This window comes from Elaeis guineensis, chromosome 1 (assembly GCF_000442705.2).
Source record: "Elaeis guineensis isolate ETL-2024a chromosome 1, EG11, whole genome shotgun sequence".
Lineage (NCBI taxonomy): Eukaryota > Viridiplantae > Streptophyta > Magnoliopsida > Arecales > Arecaceae > Elaeis > Elaeis guineensis.
In genome coordinates this window covers 183,349,402-183,362,030 of record NC_025993.2, presented here as the reverse complement: position 1 = coordinate 183,362,030, position 12,629 = coordinate 183,349,402, and positions in this window count along the sequence as shown.

The following is a 12,629-nucleotide window of genomic DNA, read 5'->3' as shown; positions in this document are numbered from 1 at the left end:
TTTATTTATACCTGCATTTTTTTTGTCCCATTAAAAGTCTTACTTTTAGTTAGAGTCGAACTTCCAATCCAAATCTTATTAGGAATGGATCTCCTTAATTAATTGGGCTCACTGTAATTGATTCAGTATATGTGATTGACCCAAAGAGTTAAATCAGACTAAGTGATAATTAGGCTATATATTAGAAGTCAAATACAACATTCTCCTACTTGATCTATATTATTATTTAAAAATAACTCTTTGATTTTTTAAAAATATTTTACTTTAGAAATAAAATATTTTAATTTTCAAAAATAACAATCCTGAATTAAAATTTTGAAAATGATCTGATAAGTACGCACTTATTTTTTTTTTAAAAAAATATCTAATTATCTATTTTTTAAAAGATCCTTTATATTTTGATTAAGTAAAAGTCATTAATATAGATCATGACGGTTATACATCTCAATTGAATACTCTCTTCCATGTATCATGACATCAATAATCCTTACTTAACCCTACCTTATATACTGGAGTACATAGGCTATTAAAAACCATAATGCCCATGATAATGGTCCCACTGTTATGCATATGTGCCTTTGTTTACTTTAATTTTGGCAAAAGTCAACTATAATATATACAAATAATAATTAAACAGAAGTAATAGTAGTTATTAAACTATTAAGAGATCTCAAAATAAGTATCTATTATAAATTAAATATCTCAATGATAAATATTTATAATTTTTATATATTTTTTAAAAATTTTGGGCATAAACCTTTAGTCAAAAGATTAGCTATCATATGAATAGTATCAATAAAATTAATAGACACTTGATGACTACTAATTCTCTCATTTACAGAAGATACTTAACATCAATGTACTTATTTATCTAAGTCATCTTGCTACTATTAAAGAAAGAAACTATAGCAGAATTATCACAATAAATTCTCAACAGCTTAAAAATAGAATCCATAACTCCAAACCTTGAGATGAATTTTCTCAACCATAGAGCATATGAGGAAACCTCATAGCAGTTTATATATTCAACTTGTATTGTACAGCAGGCAATAATGTGCTGTTTTGCACTCTTCCATGAAATTATTTCTCCAATCAACAGAAAAATATAATATGTTGTGGACTTCCAACTATCGAGGCAATCAGTATAATCTATATCTCAATAATTGATCATCTCCAACTGATCAGTCATCCTATAAGTAAGTATATATTCCTTAGTCTTCTAAAGATAGTATATCACCTTCTTGATAGCTTTAGTGGTCTATACCTGGATCACTCTGATATCTACCAAACATTCTCAAAGGAAAACTAATATCAGAATGAGTACATACTTAAGCATACATTAGACTATCCATTACAGGTGTATAAGGTATATCCCTCATTTGATTGCTCTCAATCTCATTCTTGGAATACTGAGATTTACTAAATTTATTATCCTTAAAAATTGACACCTCACTTGATGAGCAGTTTGATATTCCAAATATTTTTAGGATCCTAGTAATATAAGCTTTCTGAGATAAACTAAGAAATCTCTCACTCCTATCATGATGGATTTGTGTACCAAAAATATAAGAAACATGTTTCATATTTTTCATATCAAAATATTCAAAAAAAAAAATTAGTTTCATGCAAGAGATCCAAATCATTTCTGGCTAGTAAGATATCATCCACATATAGACTAAAAATATAAACTTATTTTCACTCATCCTCAGATATATACATTGATTAGTAATATTTTTTTTAGATCTGAGAAAAATAATGATATGATTAAACTTTAAGTATCATTGTCTGAAAGCTTGTTTAAGATCATATATAGATTTTTTTAATTTACATACCAATCTTTTATTTTTTTTATATTAAAAATTCTTCAGACTGTTCCATATACATCTCTTCCTTTAAATCTCCATTCAAAAATGCAGTCTTGATATTCATTTGATGTAGCTCTAAATTAAAATAAGCTATCAGTACCATAATGATTCTAAATGAATCCTTTTTAGAAATAAAAAAAATATTTTATGATAATCGATGTCTTCTTTTTGAGTGAATCTCTTTGCTATAAGTCTAGCTTTATATCTTTCGATATTATTTTTAGAATTTTGTTGGTTTTAAAAATTTATTTACAACCTACAGGCTTAAATTTTTCAGGCAATTCAACAAGTTTTTAGAATTAACTTTTAATCATAGATTCCATTGCATCTGATCAAAGTTCACAATCATCTCTATTCATGGCATCCTTAAATGAGATTGTATCATCCTTCATCGTAATATCATAATCACATTCTTATAGATAAATAGCATAATTATCTGGAATAGTCAATCTTCTAATTCTAGTAGATCTTCATAATATTTGAGATTCAGTATCATTATTATGATTTATTGCTCCTAGATTGATTTTGATGATTACAAAGCAGATTGAAGGGATACAAATATTTTTAAATTGAAAAAGTCTTTATACTCTTCAGGGGCAAACTCGTAATTTTACTAAAATCCTGATTTGATAGTATCATTTGGTAGAACAAATGATTTGTAATCTATTGGTGAAAATTTCATTATTTTTGAACTTATATTTTTGAAGTTATGAATGTTTGAAGTGCATGAGTCGACTCATGAGTCCACTCATGGCACAATGAGCTGATTGGCATGCAAAAATTTCCCTTGGCACGCTGGTTTTTTGGCTTGGCACGACCTGTGAGTCGACTCATGAGTCGACCCACAAGGCATGAGTCGACTCATGAGTCGACCTCTGCTGGTTTGGGCCAAAAAATCCAGAAACCAACATTTCTGGCTGTTGCAACAGAAGTCGACTCATGAGTCGACTCATGAGTCGACTCCTGAAGCATGAGTCGACCCCTGCAACGGAAATTATCCGCAACGGCTAATTTTTTGTCCGTTTTAATTGCCTTTTATGCTCCCTTAAAATGCTCTAACGGCTCTTTTTCTGCCTAAAATATTTTTTCTTGTTTCTTAAAGCTATAAAAGGTTTCAAAAGGTGAAAGAAAAAGGAGATCAACGATATACACAAGAGAAAAAGAAAGGGGATCAACGATATACACGAGAGATACAAGAGATTTTGAAAGAGAAAAGCAAGAGCGTTCAAAAGGACATTCAAGAGCATTCAAAGAGAGGATTTTTCAAGCTAATTTTTCAACCTTGATCAAGAGTTCTTTCAAAGCCTTCAAGAAGTCTTCAATCAAAGTTCACCTTCTCCTCAAGCGTTCATTCAACTCTTCATCCATCTTGAGAAAATCCAAAAGGGGATTCTTCATTTGAGTAAAGTATTTTTAATGTTATATTCGCTCATTTAAGGAGCTATTCTTGTACTTATTTGTGCTCTAAACTGTCTTACTCTTTGTGAGTAATTGTTCTTGTTTTTGGAGGGTTTCCAAAACAAGGGAAGGTTGATCCAAACCTGAAATCGGAGTGTTTTGGGTTGGCTTGTACCCGGGAAACAAGTGGACTAGCTTGGGATAGCTAGTGTCGGAGTTTCCGACGTTTGTATTCGGGTTGAATACAAGTATAGTGGATTGGAATTCCCAAGTAGGAGCTTGGGGAGTGGATGTAGGTGCAAGGTTGGCACCGAACCACTATAAATCCTTGTGTTTGTGGTGTGCTTTATTGTTTCTCTTTATTTCTTTATTATATCCTTGCATTCTTGCTTTAGGTAATTAATCTTGAATTAAAGTCTTTCTTTTCATTCATCAAGCTTTTAACAAATACTTTTCATAAGTAATTAGTTGAGCTTAAAATTTTTAAAAACCCAATTCACCCCCCCTCTTGGGTTGCATAGCTGGGCAACAAGTGGTATCAGAGCCCGATGCTCTAGCCCTTCTTTGATCTAACAATCAAAGAGCCAAAGATCTATGCAACCCATGTCGGTACTTCTCTAACCGAGGGGCAATCTACCAACCGACCTCCACTTTTCAATGGGTCTAATTACACCTACTGGAAAGCTCGGATGAAGATATTCATACAAGCACTCGACTATGATATGTGGAGTATCATAGTGAACGGTCCTCACACACTCATCAAGATTATAGATGGTGAGGAGTCAACCAAACCCGAGAAAGAATGGGATGAGGTTGATAAGAAATTGGCACAATTAAATGCTAAAGCTATGAATGTTCTTTATTGTGCACTAGATGCAAATGAATTTAATCGCATTTCTACTTGTGCATCTGCTAAAGAAATATGGGATAAGTTAGAAGTAACCCATGAGGGAACAAATCAAGTAAAAGAGTCTAAAATAAACATGCTTGTGCATAAATATGAATTGTTTAAAATGGAGCATGATGAATCCATAACTGCTATGTTTACTCGTTTTACTGATATAATTAATGGTTTGAAGAGTCTTGGCAAATCTTATACTAACAGTGAGCTTGTAAGGAAGATTCTCAGGTCATTGTCAAGAACTTGGGAAGCCAAGGTGACTGCCATCCAAGAAGCAAAGGACTTGAACACTCTACCTCTAGAAGAGCTTCTTGGATCCTTGATGACTCATGAACTTAGTATAAAGCAACATCAAGAGGATGAAGTCAAAAAGAAAAGAACCATTGCCCTCAAATCCACAGCTTCGTCTGATGATGAAACAGATGACACTGAAGATGAAGAACAGGATGAAGAGATGGCACTCATCACCCGGAGATTTAAGAAGTTTCTAAGAAAAAGGAAACAGGGGATGAGAAAGAAGTCATTCATAAAAGGAGAACAAAGCAAAGAGAAAGAGAAAGATCAACCCCTTATATGCTACGAGTGCAAGAAGCCGGGACATTTCAAATCCGAATGTCCACAACTGAAGAAAGGTCCCAAAAAGTTCAAAAAGAAAGCAATGATGGCGACTTGGAGTGCGAGTGATGACTCAAGCTCCAATGAGGAAACCTCAACAGAACAAGCCAATCTGTGCCTTATGGCACACGAAAATGAGGTAACTTCTGAATCCCCTAGTGAATTTACTTTTAAAGAATTGCATGAAGCATTCTATGATTTAATTGATAAATTAAAGAAACTAGGGATGAAAAATAAAGAACTGAAATTGAAAAATCAGTCCTTAGTGAAACAAGCTGAAAACCTTTCAATTGAAAAATTCACCTTGATTCAAGAAAATCAAAGCTTAAAGAATGAAATTAACAAGCTGAAACCTATAGTAGATAAGTTCACCTTAAGTTCAAACAAACTAAATATGATTCTTGATAATCAAAAAGCTGTATATGATAAGCTGGACTTGGCTATAATCCCTTGAAGAAATAAAAATTTCTGAAGAATATTTATGTAAATTATTCAAGTAACAAGTCTACAAATATTACTTGTTTCAAATATGGTAGAATAGGACATAAATCATACACATGCCTTATTAACAAATCTGCAAACACAACTATAAAGAAAATATGGGTTCCAAAAGGAACCATTTTGACTAACCTAAAAGGACCCAAGAAAGCTTGGGTACCTAAGACAGAAACTTGACCTTTGCTTGCAGGTGTGTCTAGCATCCCAAGGAGGAAACAGAAAATGGTATCTTGACAGTGGATGCTCGAGACACATGACTGGTGATGAATCACAATTCATCACGCTTGATGCTAAGGATGGAGGGATGGTCACCTTTGGAGATAATGGCAAAGGAAAGATCATCGGGATAGGTAACATTGGTATCACTCCCTCCAAATACATTGAAAATGTTTTGTTAGTTAAAGGTTTAAAGCATAACTTACTTAGCATTAGTCAATTTTGTGATAAAGGATATAAAGTTGTTTTTGAATCATCTGTTTGCATTGTGACTAGTCCTATTAACGATGGCATTAAATTTATAGGACATAGGCATGGCAATGTTTATATGGTAGATTTGAATGATTTAGCCAAATTAGACATGCAATGCCTAGTATCCTTGAATGCTAAAGTTAATGAGACTAGTTGGCTGTGGCATCGTAGACTTGCACATATTAGCATGCATTCTCTTTCAAAATTAATTAAGAAAGAATTAGTTCTTGGTTTACCAAAACTGAATTTTGAAAAGGATAGAATTTGTGATGCATGCCAATTAGGTAAACAAACTAGAGTTTCATTTAAATCCAAAAATACTGTTTCAACTTCTAGACCTTTAGAGCTCTTGCATATGGACTTATTTGGACCAACTAGAACCACTAGTCTAGGAGGAAAATGATATGGCTTTGTAATTATAGATGATTACTCTCATTTTACTTGGGTTTTTTTTTTGGCACACAAAAATGAAACTTTTCATATTTTCACTAAATTTTACCGAAAAGTCACTAATGAAAAAGGGTTTTCAATTCAAAATATTAGAAGTGATCATGGAACTGAATTTGAAAATCAAGACTTTGAAAATTTTTGTGATGAAAATGGAATTGGCCATAACTTCTCTGCTCCTAGGACACCCCAACAGAATGGGGTAGTTGAAAGGAAAAACAGAACCTTAGAAGAAATGGCCCGTACCATGCTTTGTGGAAGCAACCTTCCAAGATATTTTTGGGCGGAAGCAATTAACACAGCATGTTACATTTTAAATCATGCTTTGATTAGACAATTTTTAAAGAAAACCCCCTATGAATTTTGGAAAGGAAGAAAACCAAATATTGCATATTTTCATGTTTTTGGTTGCCGATGTTTTGTATTAAATAATGGCAAAGAAAAACTTGGTAAATTTGATGCAAAATCAGATGAAGCAATCTTTCTAGGTTACTCCTCCACTAGTAAAGCATTTAGAGTTTTCAACAAAAGAACTTTAGTAGTTGAGGAGTCCATACATGTTGTTTTTGATAAATCTAACGATCTTCCTTCAAGGAAGAATGAGGGTGTTGATGATGCAGATCCACTAATAGAAGGTATGAAGGAGATCACTCTGAAAGATTCAGCAACTCCAGAAGACAAGGATCAAGAAGACAAACAAGATGAGAGAGGTGAAGAAATTCAAGAACAACCTCAAGGTACAAATGACCTACCCAAGGAGTGGAGGTATGTTCACAACCACCCTAAGGAGTTAATTATTGGTGATCCTATGCATGGGGTAAAAACCCGTTCTTCACTTAGAGATGTAGTTAATCATTGTGCTTTTGTATCTCATCTTGAACCTAAAACTTTTGAAGAAGCTGAAAATGATCATAATTGGATTAATGCAATACAAGAGGAACTTAATCAATTTGAAAGAAATAATATTTGGACCTTAGTATCAAGACCTAAAAATTATTCTATAATTGGCACAAAATGGGTCTTTAGAAACAAATTAGATGAGCATGGAAATGTAATTAGAAATAAAGCAAGACTGGTTGCTAAGGGATATAATCAAGAAGAAGGAATTGATTTTGATGAAACCTTTGCACCTGTTGCTAGATTAGAAGCTATTAGACTTCTACTTGCATATGCTTGCTTTATGAAATTCAAATTATTTCAAATGGATGTTAAAAGTGTATTTTTAAATGGATATATTGCTGAAGAAGTATATGTAGAACAACCCCCTGGATTTGAAAATCATGCTTTTCCTAATCATGTCTTTAGATTAAATAAAGCTTTATATGGATTAAAACAAGCACTTAGAGCATGGTATGATAGGCTAAGCAAATTTCTACTAAATAATAGTTTTTCAAGAGGTAATGTAGATACAACCCTCTTTATTAAAAGAAATCAAAATGATATGCTAGTTACACAAATTTATGTTGATGACATAATTTTTGGGGCTACTAATGAATCCCTTTGTCAAGACTTTGCTAAGCTTATGCAGGGGGAGTTCGAGATGAGCATGATGGGAGAACTCACCTTCTTCCTCGGACTCCAAATCAAACAATCAAAAGAGGGAATCTCCATCACCCAAAGCAAGTACACCAAGGAACTACTCAAAAGATTTGGAATGGAGAACTGCAAACCAATTGGCACACCAATGAGTCCCTCATGTAAGCTTGACAAGGATGATGAAGGTAAATGTGTAGACTTAAAATACTATAGAGGTATGATTGGCTCATTATTATATTTAACTGCAAGTAGGCCTGATATCATGTTTAGTGTTTGTTTATGTGCTAGATATCAATCTAATCCTGAAGAATCTCATTTGAATGCTGTTAAAAGAATCCTTAGATACTTAAATGGTACTCAAACTCTAGGGTTATGGTACTCTAAGGACTCACAAATTAATTTATTAGGATATTCAGATGCTGATTTTGCTGGATGTAAATTAGATAGAAAAAGCACAAGTGGAACTTGCCAATTTCTTGGAGTTAACCTAATCTCATGGTTTAGCAAGAAACAAAATTCGGTGGCACTATCTACGGCTGAGGCCGAATACATTGCAGCCGGAAGTTGTTGTGCTCAAATCTTGTGGATTAAGCAACAACTCGAAGACTTTGGAATCAAACTTAATGAAACACCAATAAGATGTGACAACACAAGTGCCATAAATCTATCTAAAAATCCAATTCAACACTCAAGATCCAAACATATTGAAATAAGACACCATTTTATAAGAGAACATGTTCAAAACAAAAATATAATTCTTGAATATGTTTGCACTGAAAATCAATTAGCTGATATCTTTACAAAGGCCCTTAGTGACGATAGATTCTATGAAATTAGGAGAAATCTAGAAATTCTAGATCCATATGCCTAAATTTTTCTCAATTTCCAAGAATTGATGTCAAAAATTCTTAGAGCTCAATTTTCAACATCTATCCTGGTCCCAAAAGCTCAAATTTATCATTCTAAAAACTTATCTTTCAGTAAAACTCCTTCACCCAAAATTTCAAATTTTTCTGGAATTTATTCATATTTTTTTTGAATTTCTGAACTTCATGAGTCGACCCCTATGAGTCAACTCAATGGCAAATTTGTTATTTCCTCAAACTTTCCACGGGCTCATTGTTTTTATACGGGATCCTGTTCGTGAGCCGACTCATCCTCTCATCTTCCTCCTTCCAAAAGCTGACTTCTCCAATTCCTTTTGCTCCAAATCCAAGGATCTAGTTCGAGGCACTTCTCCCTCTTCCTCTCCACCAAAAATCGCCACCTTGGAAAGGGATTTTTGTGCTTTCTCCCATTGTTTGGCACGGATGGAGCGTGCCCTAGCACTCCACCGTTCTTCCCAAATCCACCTCTTTTCTCCACCAAAATCCCTCTTCACTCTCTTGTGATCCCTCCTCCACTCATTCACTTGTTCCTCCAAGTCTTCTTGTCTGCTACTGTAGTGAATATGGCTCCGAAGATGAAGCTTTCCCAAAGAAGAAAGTCAGTCCGTGAGCCTGAAGAAATTGTCCGAAAGAAAAGGCAAGCTGCTCAGTCTTCCACTGCTCCCACTCCAGCTTCAGTATCTGGTCAAGGTCCCCCTCAATCCTTCCTAAGCCCCAGTAAGAATCCTCTTTCTGATAGAAAAGTTGAAACCGGGAAGAATATAGATTTTTGGTTCTTTGAAAAAGAGGGTTTTACATTTGCAACTAAGATTAAAAACCAAGGATGGGATTTCTACTGCTCCCTTAAGGAAGTCACCTATGTTGACCTAGTTAGAGAATTCTACCAAAATCTACATTATGGAAATGGGTCAGTGACTTCAACAGTCAAGGGTATTGATATTTGCTTGGATTCTAGTATTTTGGGAGAAATACTTCATTTGCCTAGTGAGGGTTACTCTTATATGGAACTCCCAGTAAAAGAAGAGGGGATCAGAGTTATTCTAGGGGAAACTTATTCAGGGAGTTTAAATAAATTGGAAGCAAAGATTTTGTCCATTGAGATGAGGATCCTGCATCAGATGGTAACGAAGCTCTTCTTTCCTAGGAGTGGTAGGCATGATTTACTTTCCAGCAGAGATGTTTGTATCATGTTTCATGTCATCACTCAGACCCCCCTGAACCTCCCTGCACTTATGATAGAGGCCATGAGAGAGACTTTGAACAGATCCAAGGCACACTTGCCTTATGGTATGGCCCTTACTAGAGTATTTAGGAGGTTTGGAGTTAGCTGTGAGGGGGAGGCTTCTACTAAGCTCTCTCATGTGGACACTTTCAACCAACACACCCTGCACCGAATGGGATTTACAAAGACTGATGGTGGTTGGATCAAGGGCTCTGAAGAAAGAGCTGAGGAGAGAGCTGAGGAGAGAGCTGAAGACAGAACTGAAGACAGAGCTGAAGAAGAAGGTCCATCATCTCCTGTCTATGACTTCAGGGCAGCATCACCAAATATCCAGTTCATTCCTGATATAGAGGCTGGCCCTTCAGAGTTTACTAGGATGCCCACATCAGTGTATCAGCCAGAGAGCAGAGCACCTCAATCAGAGTTCAGACTGACTGACGATCAGATCGAGCAAATATCACAGCGTGTGGCTTCTTTGCTATCTAGTCAGTGGAGCAGTACTTCTTTTGCATCTGGAGCCACTTCTTCTGATCAGACCATGACTCTCCACATCTCCACTGTGTTTCAGATGATATCAGATCAGTCCATCCGGATTCAGCAGCTTGAGGACACCGTCTGGAGACTGACTGGCAGAGTTCTTGACTTGCAGGGGCAAGTCCTTGCTTTGGCCCATCCTCAGCCACAGGAGTCAACTATTGAGGTCACAGACCTCACTGCAGAGGCTGGCAGGCTCAGAGGAGCACTGGAGGGTGGATATGAGTTACTGAGGAGAGAGATCCGAGGATCGAGTGAGCATGCATCCACTCAGTTCACTTCTCTACTTCAGTCTGTTTCCAGAGCACTGAACGTACTTGATTCCATCAGACTCACCCTTTCTGTTCAGTCATTAGCCTCTCAGCGTACTCAGCCACCCAGTTCATCTCGCTCTCCTGCTCATGCCAGAGGCAGACGGGGTAGAGGATGCACTTCTGATCGAGATCCATCAGCTTCTCATCCCATATCTGATGACTCCGATCCATGACTTCTCATGATCATTACTAGATCCTAGGTGTTAGTGTCTTGTTCTAGGATCTGTATTTTGGGGCCATGTATTGACAATTAGCTGGTTGACTTTTATATTATGAACTATGTATTGAAACAATTATGGTTTTATGGTATCATTTTTTACTTATATTTCTACCTTTTGTAATGATGTCGATCATATTTTGGTTATATATATTCTCCTTGTTGAAATATTATCTTCTCTTTGTTGTTGTTTGCTGTTAATAATTGCTGTATTAAGGGGGAGCAAACATCTGTGATAAACTCTAAAGGGGAGAAATCAAAGAATGTTTCAGAAAAAGGAGGAGTTCACCATGTTTGATGATGTCAAAAAGGGGGAGAAATTAAACAAAAATTAAAGAAAAAGTAACCCATCAAAAATCAAAAGCAAAACTACAAATTATGAGAAATTAATGAATGAATTGGAGAATTTAAAGAACAATATCAAAAATACAATGCTAAGTACAATGAAAATAAGTAACTTTTAAATTACTTCTTTACATATGCTCTGATTTGCTTTAAAAATTTAAATATGCTCTGATATACTTCAAAATTCCAACTTGCTCTGATACATCTTTTGAAATTTTATTTACCTTGATACACCTTAAGAAATTTAACTTGCTCTGATACATCTTTTGAAATTTTATTTACCTTGATACATCTTAAGAAATTTAACTTACTCTGATACATCTTAAAATTTTTAACTTGCTCTGATATATTGTAAAATTTTTTTCTGATAACATTGTAAAATTGTTTTTCTTGCTCTGATACATTGCAAAATTTATTTTTCTCTTGTTCTGATACATCTTAAACTCAAAATGATCTAATTCACTTTCCAAATCAACTCTTAAACATGTTTTGGCACACATAATTATTTTTTGTATCAAAAGCAATTAAAGCACATAATTATTTTTTGCTCTGATGCTAAAACTAAAATCAAATGAGAATGAGCAAATTTTTAAAATACAGCTTGATCTGATAACAAAAATAAGTTTTCTGCTCTATCACCAAAATCACATAATCCAATGAGCATATCTTCAAATCTTTAAGCAAATGGGCAAACTATTCTTGCATATGATCATTTATATCACATGCCAAAAGAATCATACTCTTTTCAAGCATATAAATCTATAATGCATTCACATAAATACTTTTGTTCAAGTATTTTGTCATCATCAAAAAGGGGAGATTGTTGCTCCTAGATTGATTTTGATGATTACAAAGCAGATTGAAGGGATACAAATATTTTTAAATTGAAAAAGTCTTTATGCTCTTCAGAGATAAAATCATAATTTACTAAAATCCTGATTTGATAGTATCATTTGGTAGAACAAATGATTTATAATCTATTGGTGAAAATTTCATTATTTTTGAACTATATTTTTGAAGTTATGATGTTTGAAGTGCATGAGTCGACTCATGAGTCAACTCATGGCACAATGAGCTGATTGGCACACAAAATTTCCCTTGGCATGCTGGTTTTTTGGCTTGGCACGACCTGTGGGTCGACTCATGAGTCGACCCACAAGGCATGAGTCGACTCATGGTCGACCTCTGCTGGTTTGGGTCAAAAAATCCAGAAATCAAACATTTTCTGGCTGTTGCAACAGAAGTCGACTCAGAGTCGACTCTGAAGCATGAGTCGACTCATGAGTCGACCCCTGCGACGGAAATTGTCCGCAACGGTAGTTTTTTGCCCGTTTTAATTGCCTTTATGCTCCCTTAAATGCTCTAACGGCTCTTTTTCTGCC